The sequence below is a fragment of the Kogia breviceps genome, chromosome 17 (assembly GCF_026419965.1).
Source record: "Kogia breviceps isolate mKogBre1 chromosome 17, mKogBre1 haplotype 1, whole genome shotgun sequence".
Classification (NCBI taxonomy): domain Eukaryota; kingdom Metazoa; phylum Chordata; class Mammalia; order Artiodactyla; family Physeteridae; genus Kogia; species Kogia breviceps.
Window position 1 is genome coordinate 43,246,779 of NC_081326.1, and position 10,676 is coordinate 43,257,454.

Genomic DNA, 10,676 nt, shown 5'->3' on the forward strand with positions numbered 1-10,676 from the left:
GCCACTCCCCCACCTCTGCAGAAGACCCTCCAATACTAGCAGGTAGGTCTGGTTCAGTCTCCCCCGGGGTCACTGCTCCTTCCCCTGCGTCCCAATGTGCACACTACTTTGTGTGTGCCCTCCAAGAGTGGAGTCTCTGTTTCCCCCAGTCCTGTCAAAGTCCTGCAATCAAATCCCACTAGCCTTCAAAGTCTGATTCTCTAGGAATTCCTCCTCCCGTGGCCGGACCCCCAGTTTGGGAAGCCTGATGTGGGGCTCAGAACCTTCACTGCAGTGGGTGGACTTCTGTGGTATAAGTGTTCTCCAGTTTGTGAGTCACCCACCCAGCGGTTATGGGATTTGATTTTACTGTGATTACGCCCCTCCTACCGTCTCATTGTGCCCCTCCTACCTCTCATTCTCCTTTGTCTTTGGATGTGGGGTATCTTTTTTGGTGAGTTCCAGTGTCTTCCTGTCGATGATTGTCCAGCAGCTAGTTGTGATTCTGTTGTCTCGCAAGAGGGAGTGAGAGCACGTCCTTCTACTCTGCCATCTTGGTTCAGGGCCTCTGCTGGCCAATCTTGAATGTCCCTTCTTCTTCTATAAATCCGTGATTCCCTGGCCTGGAGTGATCTCATGAATCTCTCTAGGAATGGGTGACTGCTCATACATTTGCTGCATCTTCCAGTTGAGTGCCAGCTTGTGCTATTCAATCTAGGACTCAGCAGGTCCTACAGGGACCTGCGCAGTAAGTTCCCCCAGGAGCCTGGGTCTGACTTTATAAAAAGGATTACAGACTTTCTCCTTGACTAATCAGATGGCTTGAAGGAGTACTAGAAAGAAATTAACTGCCTCATTGTATTTAAAAACTGCAACGTTTTTTAAAACTTTGAATTTGGAAAATTTCAAACCTATATGAAGTTGACAGAATAGCATGATAAAAAGGCCTTATCACCCAGCGTGGACAATGGTCAACCCGTGACAGAGCTTTGTTTCATCTCAACCCCCTACGCCCTCCTCTCACTGATTACTTCAGAGCAAATCCCAGGTATCACAATTTCATCTGTAGATATTTTATTACATATCTCAAAAAGATAAAGTCTATTTTATAATATAACTACAATATCATTATCACACCCGAGACAATGATAATCCCTCTCTATCATCAAATATCCGGTGTTCAGATTACTAAATGTCTTTTTTAAAAAAATGTTTGACTCAGGATCCAAATAAGGGCTACATGTTGCAACTGCTTGAAATGTCTTTTACTTCTCTTTTAATTTATAGGTTTCCCTATTTTTTTTCTTCTTGCAATTTATGTGATTTGTTTTGTTTTGTTTGTTTAGTGCAGTGGCTGTGTACCACTTAAAATCCTCTTACAGTGAATTGTCCCATACTTGGGGGAACACTGACTCTCTGGTCAATAATTGTAATACACTAACGTTTTCAGCACATAGGAAACACTCATAAATATTTGTTGAAGGAGAGAAAGGAAGAGGAAGGAAGGTAGGGAGGGTTGGGAAGAAGCCAGAGCTACAGGCAATACTGGGCCCCCTCCCAGCCTAAAGGAAGCTTCATAAGGGACTCCTATGTTGGCTATCCCCATACAACTGACAATTTCCTCCCCAGATTAAGATTGTGAAGGCCTTCTCATAGCTTGCAGGTCAAGATCATGCTCCTAACATAGTGAAATAGCAAGTTCTAGTCTGCTCCAGTCTGCCTTTTCAGTTTCTTTCCCAGAGTCACCTAATAAGGAAACTAATCCATGCTCATGGTTATAAAGTTCTCTCTTGATATGCCCCACTGACATCCTTCTCTCCAGAAGTAATTACTTTTACCATTTCTTCAGTTGATTAGCTTTACATTTATGAATCATAGCTATCATTATGCAATCATATGCTATCATATGAAAGCATTAATACTATTCTATCATCATGCAATAATGTACTATCATATTATTGGGAAGGAAAACTTTTCCTTTCTTCCCTTCTATTGGCTAGCCTAATAATTAAATTGACATAGGACAAATTAACAGGAGAAACACAGATTTAATTTCATATGTATAGGAACTCATAAAAATATGAGACTCAAAGAAATGACCAAAGCTGTCAGCTTTTATACTTTTTAGACAAAGACACAATAAATTTGTGAAGAACTGACAAGACAAAGAAGATTGGACTTGAGGTTGTAAATTAGTGAAGTGTCAATAATAAGATTTGTTTATACAGCCTTCTAGAGAGTTCTAAATTCTCTACCTCTACTGATAAGGATGTCTCTCTAGCTCCTGCTAGAGGGAGAGTGCCTTTCACATGGGAGATTTATTTCCTGCTTTCAGAGGGATAAAGAAGGGTCAGTGTCCTTCTTGCCCAGTGGTTTCTTGAGTAACTTTAATTCAAAATAATCAACATGCCAAAATGGCATATTTTGGGGTGGCATATTTGGCTCCCTTTCAGTATGATAGCATAACATGCTATCAAATAAATTTCTTGATCTATCAATATATTATTAACTTCCTACTATGATAGATAAGCACTGAGCTCAGTTATGTCTCCTTACCACCCCTCCTCTGCTTCTCCCAGTATCACCTTTTTAGTTACTCTATTGGTTACTAATAGATAAAAAATATATATGCCTCATTCCATGTGTTGAATGCTCTTGTCCCCTCTCCCCTTTTTTCATAATGTGTGTTTTAAGTTCCTCAAGCTGATTGTCCCCATGGTAACAATGATATTCTAAATGTTTGCCCTTAGTGAAAGAAATCTAAAAAGAAAAAGAAAAATTCTCATTCTTCCCAGAGGAGATATTAAGACTTTTTGAGACAAGGTATCCTATTTATTATGCCAGATAGGGCATGGTATGACCAGAGCAAACAATCAGTAGACCTTGCCATAGCCCAGGGGCTCAATGTCAGCCAGTCCTGCCTCTTCCCTGGAAGCTAGAGAAAAGCAGAAATCTTCTGCATCACAGAGCTCTTTCCTCAGAAGTGGTCACTTGATAACCGGTACTATCTTACTTTCTTCAATGTGGAAATTTGTGTGAAAATAGATAATCCTATTCTGTTTTCTGTTACTAAAACTTTCCTTGTAAGTGATTGTACAAACAAGTCTGAAGAACCATGATCTTTAAAGTTTATGTCCTATGAGATGTAACCTTGACCCTTATAAGTCTGTAGTGATCACTGATTATCTTAATAAATTGGGGGACTTCCCTGGTGGCACAGTGGTTAAGAATCCACCTGCCGATGCAGGGGACATGGGTTCGATCCCTGGTCCGGGAAGATCCCACATGCTGTGGAGCACCTAAGCCCGTGCACCACAACTACTGAGACTGCATGCCACAACTACTGAAGCTCGCATGCCTAGAGCCCGTGCTCTGCAACAAGAGAAGCCACCGCAATGAGAAGCCCGCACACCACATCGAAGAGTAACCCCCACTTGCCACAACTAGAGAAAGCTGGTGGGCAGTAATGAAGACCCAACGCAGCCAAAAATTAAAAAATAAATAAATTTATTAAAAAATAAAATAAAATAAATCGGGCCCTACTGCTAATACTTTCATTGATATCACTGTTTTCTGAAAGTGTAAACAACTAGGACATTTCTTTTACAGGTTCCCTCCTCTTCCTTTATGCATGAAGGTAAAATTGATTCTATGTCTGTGTTGAAGTTTTTTTCAAATAAAGCGTTTGAAAACTTTGTTTCATTTTAACTAAGTTGCATTAGTAACTTTAATATACTTTGACTTTTATTTCGGAGTCTATCAATTATTAACATTTCTATACCCTTTTTAGATCATGATATTAATGATCCCACCCGTCCCTTCAGCTATCTTCATCCCCTCATACCTCCCAAATCTTTTATAACCTATACTTTGGATATGGGAAGGAATTCTGCCTGTAAGCATCTTTTGTTATTGTTATTATTAAAATTATGGTGAAATACACATAACATAAAATTTACCATCTTAGCCATTTTTAAATGTACAGTTCAGTAGTAGTAAGTATATTTACATTGTTTTGCAACCAGTCTCCAAAACTTTTTCGTCTTATAAGACTGAAAATCCTCACCCATCAAACAACTCCCTATTCCACGCCCACCCCATCCCACATCACCCTACTCCTCCCTATAGCCCCTGGCAACCACCTGTTCTACTTTTCTGGGGGGATCTTAGTTCCCTGACCAAGGATTGAATCCGCATCCTCAGCATGGAGTCCTATCCACTGGACCACCAGGGATTCCCCAACTGCTCTACTTTCTATCTCTATGAATTTGACTACTCTAGCTAGGTATCTCATATAAGTAGAATCATACCATGTTTGTCTCTTTTTGACTGGCTTACTTCACTTAGTATAATGTCCTCAAGGTTCATTCATGTTGTCAAATTTCCTTTCTTTCTTTCCTTTCTTTTTATGGTCATTGTACATATATACCACATTTTGTTTATATATTCATGGGTCTGTCAATGAACACTGAGGTTGTTTTCACCTTTGGCTATTGTGCACAATGCTGCTATGAACATGGGTGTATAGATATCAGTTTGAGACCCTAATTTCGATTCTTTTGTTTCCTGGGATCTGTCTCTCTCTACCTCTCAGTTATAGATACAGATATATCTGAGGACACTAATTGTAAAGTTTTTAAAGTTGTTTTTTTCCATGAATCAACTCCTAGGGAGTAATTTTTGTTTTGATTTTCTTCAATGTTGCACACTTCTAGCTCCGAAGATTTTCAGTTGCCCGTGCATACTTAAGAACGAGGTAATATAAAAGTTCACTGCCAGCTCTGTGTCTGTGGCAGGGCTTGTCAACTGGCAGGTGTCACTTTAGGTGAACAGACAGGGAGCAGCCATTAGGCTTTCATTTATAAAATGAAATGAGAAGGTCGTGTGCTGATCAAGGCACTAATTCACATGCTCACTGCCCAGTCTTTCACCAGACAATTCTTTTCATTTCTTTTGTTTGTTGGTGTTTGGTTTTTGGTCTTATGAATTTGTTTAAATTCCTTTCCCCTCAACTTTATTGGGGTATAATTGACAAATAAAAATTGTATAGGGCTTCCCTGGTGGCGCAGTGGTTGAGAATCCGCCTGCCGATGCAGGAGACACGGGTTCGTGCCCTGGTCCGGGAAGATCCCACATGCCGCGGAGCAACTAAGCCCGTGAGCCGTGGCCTCTAGGCCTGCGCGTCCGGAGCCTGTGCTCCGCAACGGGAGAGGCCACAACAGTGAGAGGCCCGCATACCGCAAAAAAAAAAAAAAAAAAAAAAAAATATTGTATGATCTCATTTCTATGTGAAATCTGAAAAAAAGTCGAAGTCATAGAATCAGAGAGAAGAATGGTGGTTGCCAGGGGCTGAGGGGTGAAAATGGGGAAATGGGGAGATACTGTCAAATGGTTACAAACTTTCAGTTTGTACTAAGATGAATCAGTTCTGAGCATCTAATGTACAGCATGGTGACTATAGTTAACAATACTGTATTATGTTCTTGAAATTTACTGAGAGAGTGGATCTTAAGTGTTTGCACCACACACAAAAAAGAAACAAATGGCATCTTTCCATTTCTTTTGAAATGAAATCAATCAGTCAATCTTTCCCTCTCACTCTTGTTTTCTCTGTCTCTCTTCCTCTGCTCGGGGAGAATGGGGCATTCTCTACAGAGATGTGTGTGTATTAAATGTTTTGCCTACAAACTTTACAGCAACTCTTCTATTTTCAGCCCCATATTTTGCTGTCTCAGAAGACCTGGCACTTCTGAGTCCTCAGCCTCTCCAGGTTTATGAGAAGTAATTGTACAGTCTCCTCAACTACAATATCCACCATGCCTTCTTTTAAGTGAGGTTTCTTCCTCCCTGCCACATTAAGTATTTACCCCATCACCCACCTTCAGTCTTAAGAAATTTGTTGAAACCTCTGGTCAACTGATGCCTTCTATTAATTTTTGTGGGTTTATAACTTTATCCTTTACAGTAGTTTTTAGGGGTTTGGAGGAAGAGGAGCTAAACACATGTGCTTAATCCATCATAAGAATTACAAGTCTGAAAGTGTTGTTTAGAAATCTTACCATTTCCAGTGCTTTTCTTCTTTCCTGCAGATGCAGGCTCCCATCTGGGATCATTTCTATCCAGCCCTGGGAACTTCCTAAGTATTTCCTGCACTGCAGGTCTAGTGCCAACAAATTTCCTTAGCTTTTGTTTTTCTGAAAATGTCTGTATTTAGCCATCATTCTTCTATTTTTAAAATTTTACTTTGAATTAATTTTAAGCTTATAGAAAATTGCAAGAATAGTACAAAGAAATCCCAAGTACTCTTCTTAACTGGTAACATTTAATTTTTAACCTTTTGCCACATTTGCTTAGTTATTCTATCTTTCTAATCTCCCTCTGTTCCTATGTCTCTGTATATGTATTATACATAACTTTTGATATTATATGTAATTTTGTATAATTTTTTAACAAGTTGAAAGTAAGCTGTAGATATAATGACCCAGATTCAGGGAATTAACACTGTAACAAATACTACAGTCTAATCCACAGATCCCGCTCAAATTTCACTGATTGTCCTGACAATGTTCTTTACAAGTCTACAATCCAATCCAGGATCACATATCACATTTAGTTATCATGTCCCTTTAATTTCCTTCAATCTGGAAGATGGCCTCTGTCTTTGTCTTTCATGCCCTTGACATTTTTATTTATTTATTTACTTACTTACTTACTTATTTATTTTTGTCTGCATTGAGTCTGCATTGCTGTGCACGGGCTTTCTCTAGTTGCAGTGGGCGGGGGCTACTCTTCCTTGCGGTGCGCGGGCTTCTCATTGCAGTGGCATCTCTTGCTGCGGAGCACCGGCTCTAGGTGCATGGGCTTCAGTAGTTGTGGCTTGCAGGCTCTAGAGTGCAGGCTCAGTAGTTGTGACGCACGGGCTTAGCTTCTCTGCAGCACGTGGGATCTTCCCGGACCAGGGCTCGAACCCCTGTCCCCTGCATTGGCAGGCGGATTCTTAACCACTACACCATCAGGGAAGCCCACTCTTGACATTTTTTTGTTTTGAAAAGTACATGCCCGTTGTTTTGCAGAATATCACTCAGTTTGAGTTTGTTTGATACATTCTCATTTTTCAGGAGAGGTTTTTTGTTTGTTCGTTTGGCAGGAATAACACAGAAGTGATGCTATGTCCTTCTCAGTGCATCCTTTCAGGAGGGGCACAATGTCAGCTGTCCTCATTTCTTGTAATGTTAACTTTTACTACTTGGTTAAGGTGGTGTATGTCCATAAATAGCCAAACAAAGTTGAAAAAGAAGGACAAATTTGGAGGATGCACACTTCCCAATTACAAAAATATGTGGTATTGCATAAAGACAGACATATAGACCAATGCAATAGACTAGAGCAACGCTCCCCCCCGCCAAAACCTCTCACATATACAATGAAATGACTTTCCATAAGGGTGCCAAGACCATTCAATTTTGAAAGGATAGTCTTTTCAACAAATGGTGTTGGGAAACATGAAAAAAAAATGAATTTGGACCCCTTCCTTATCTTATACAAAAATTAACTTAAATTGAATCAAAGACCTAAAGGTAAGAGCTAAAACTATAAAACTCAGGAGAAAATACAAGAGAAGCTTCATGACATTGGATTTTGCAATGATTTCTTGGATATGACATCAAAAGCACAAGCAACAAAAGAAAAATTAGATAAAGCAGACTATATCAAAATTTAAAATTTGGGGCATCAAAAGACTCAATCAACAGAGTATAAGGCAACCTACAGAATAAGAGAAAATATTTGCAAATCCTATTCTGATAAGCTGTTAGTATTCAGAATACATCATCAACAACAAAAACAAACAAATTAAAAAATGGGCACAGAACTTGAATAGACATTTCTCCAAGAAGATGTCCAAATGGCCAACTAGATGCTCGACATCACTAATCATTTGGGAAATTCAAGTCAAAACCACAATGAGATACCATTTCATACCCATCATGATGGATATTATTATTTTTTAAATAGAAAATAACCAGTGTTGGGAAGGATGTGGAAAAATTGAAACTCTTATGTCCTGTTTGTAAGAATATAAAATGTTGTAGTCATTATGGAAAATGGTATGGTATTTCCTCAAAAAAAAATTAAACATAGAATTACCATATGATGCCACCAACGTTTGGAGAATAGACTATTGGATTCACATGACACGTCTAAAGAAAGCACCAAATCTTGACTGGACCTGCACATAATCTGGTGAGCTGAAAGTAAAGATTTCCCAGAATTGAAGCAGATGACACCTGATGAGACAGCTTTCCCAAGATTTCTGACCAGGCCTCTTGGAAGCTTGCCACCAAACCTTTGATAATGACATAACACTTCAGATCTCCAGCGTCTATGATCTGTTAACAGGACTTTAGATAAAAAGTGCCTGAGAGTCCTTGCTCCCACCTCTTCTTGCTACTCAAATGTGATCTCAATAGGCTTACAGTCTGTGTACTTTCCCTCTGATGTGAGACACTACACCCAGGAAAGATCCTTCCTGGCACTGAGGGACAAAAAGCCACTGAAACTGAAAACCTGACTCCTGATCAGTGATGCTTTCAGAGAAAGATCTTGATTAAAAGGGGGAAATGTAAAAAATTAATAAACATAAACCTCAATTAAATAGAGCCAGGAGGGCCAAAGGGGAAGTTCTCACACCCTGTGATAATAGCAGAGCGCAACAGGAAGAAGAAAGACTCCTCTTCCTTCCTGGCAATAACTCAGCTAATGAAAAGCTATAGGGTCTTTGTTTACTATAGCCCTTCCAACCTCCTTTTCCCCTCTATAAAGGAGTTCTCCTTCCCTTACTGTGCGGGGACTTGCACATGGCTTGCCATGATTGCAGACCCCAAATTGTAATTCTCTGCTGATGCTAAAAACTACCTCCTTTCTTTTTGCTGGAGAAATAACTGGAAGTCTATTTGCTTTAGGTCAAAAGATTAATAGTTGTTTATGGCAGAAAAGGAGGTCTGATACTAGTTACTTCATCATGTCCAGTGCCAGAAGTCCACAAATATTTCTTAGGTTCTTATAGCTCAATCTTATATTTATACAGTAAAAAATTAAAGGTAAGCAAACCTATATTGTGTGATTTCCAGTTTAGTTCTGTACAGGACAGGAAACATGTGCAATCCCTGTCTGCATGCTTCCTGTAACTTTAGTAATCTCAACTTGCACCGAGGATACAGAAAGGATGATTTATAAATTCATAAAAACGGAGCTAAAACTTCAAGAATCCACCTAAGTCATACCCAAGTACCATTCAGTTTTTTATTTTAAGCCACTTAGATTTCAGGGTTTGTTATAATAGTATGGCCTGGCCTAGCTTGACCAATGTTCCAATCAAAGAATATCATAAAACTATTTTTGACAAAAGGAAGCTATACAGCATCCATATTGTTATCACCCATGAACAACAGTATCATGAGCATATGTATTAGTATTTAGATGAAAACTTATACCCATACACACACACATATACATGAATATTTAACTTGCCATGCCATAAAGTACATCTCAGAGATCATTCAAAAAATAACTTCCACATTAAAAAAAAAGACTTTCTCACTTCATTGGTTGAGAGTTCAAGTGGCTAATCAATTCTTACATGACCAAAAATACAAAAGTATAATCTAAGCATTGTATTATCAAAATATATTGTATCAATGTCAGTATCTTTAGGCCAAGTATTAGAGTCTAAAACCAAAGCCGAGCATCACATTTTAGAAAAATCAAATACTTCTAGAGAGATTATTCTACCTATCTGCCACAGAGGGATGAGATATGCATTTACTACTTAATCATCTATTCCATTTCTATGAAATAAGCAATGTTATTATTAATATCAAATGAGAAGACTAACTTGCTTCATATGAGGCTTGGACTTTAATTCTCCCTTGACACTGAGGCTAGGTGTCATAATGATAGTTGGATAGGCTCAAAAGGGAATTAATGCTGAAAGTCATCATGGTTTCATGATATAAGCTGTTAGCAGTGTAACCATGGATAAACTAACCTCTTTGTGCCCCCGTTGTCTCATCGGAAAAATAATAACTTTTATTGATGGTTCTGGTGCTTGTAAGGAATGTAGAATTAATTGCTTTGGACCTCGGGCCTCACTTCTCCAGATGGACCCCAAGTGCTCCTGCCCCACTAGGGGTTCCTGCAGCTGTGCTGGCTCCTGCACCTGCAAAGCCTGCAGATGTACCTCCTGCAAGAAGAGCTGCTGCTCCTGCTACCCCGTGGGCTGCACCAAGTGTGCCCAGGGCTGCATCTGCAAAGGGGCCTCGGACAAGTGCAGCTGCTGTGCCTGATGTCGCCTACAGCCTGCCCTGGGTGTCAATGGAGGAACACGGGCCGACCTGCGTTTTTATACAACTCTGACTTGATTGCTACATTCCCTTTCCTATGAAATATGTAAGTGGTAATAAAAGTTGTTGACACTAAAAAAAATTAATTAAGCTGGTAATTAATAACCATTTAATAAATGTTAGCGAACATCATCATGATAACTATCATCATCACTATACTAAGGAAATTCAGATATTATTAGTGCTGACCACAACTTCGTCATTCACTTTGTACAAGAACATGAATAAGAATATAAGCAATAGGTTTTATCATTTTGGCCCTTTCTTTTTACCTCCTTTAGTAAAGTAGGAGTATTG

At 39.3% G+C, this 10,676-nt stretch overlaps 1 pseudogene; it reads left to right on the forward strand.

The window, feature by feature from the left end:
• The first annotated feature begins 10,136 nt into the window (after positions 1 to 10,136).
• Positions 10,137 to 10,322, forward strand: LOC131743657 (metallothionein-1E pseudogene; annotated as a pseudogene).
• Positions 10,323 to 10,676: the final 354 nt, after the last annotated feature.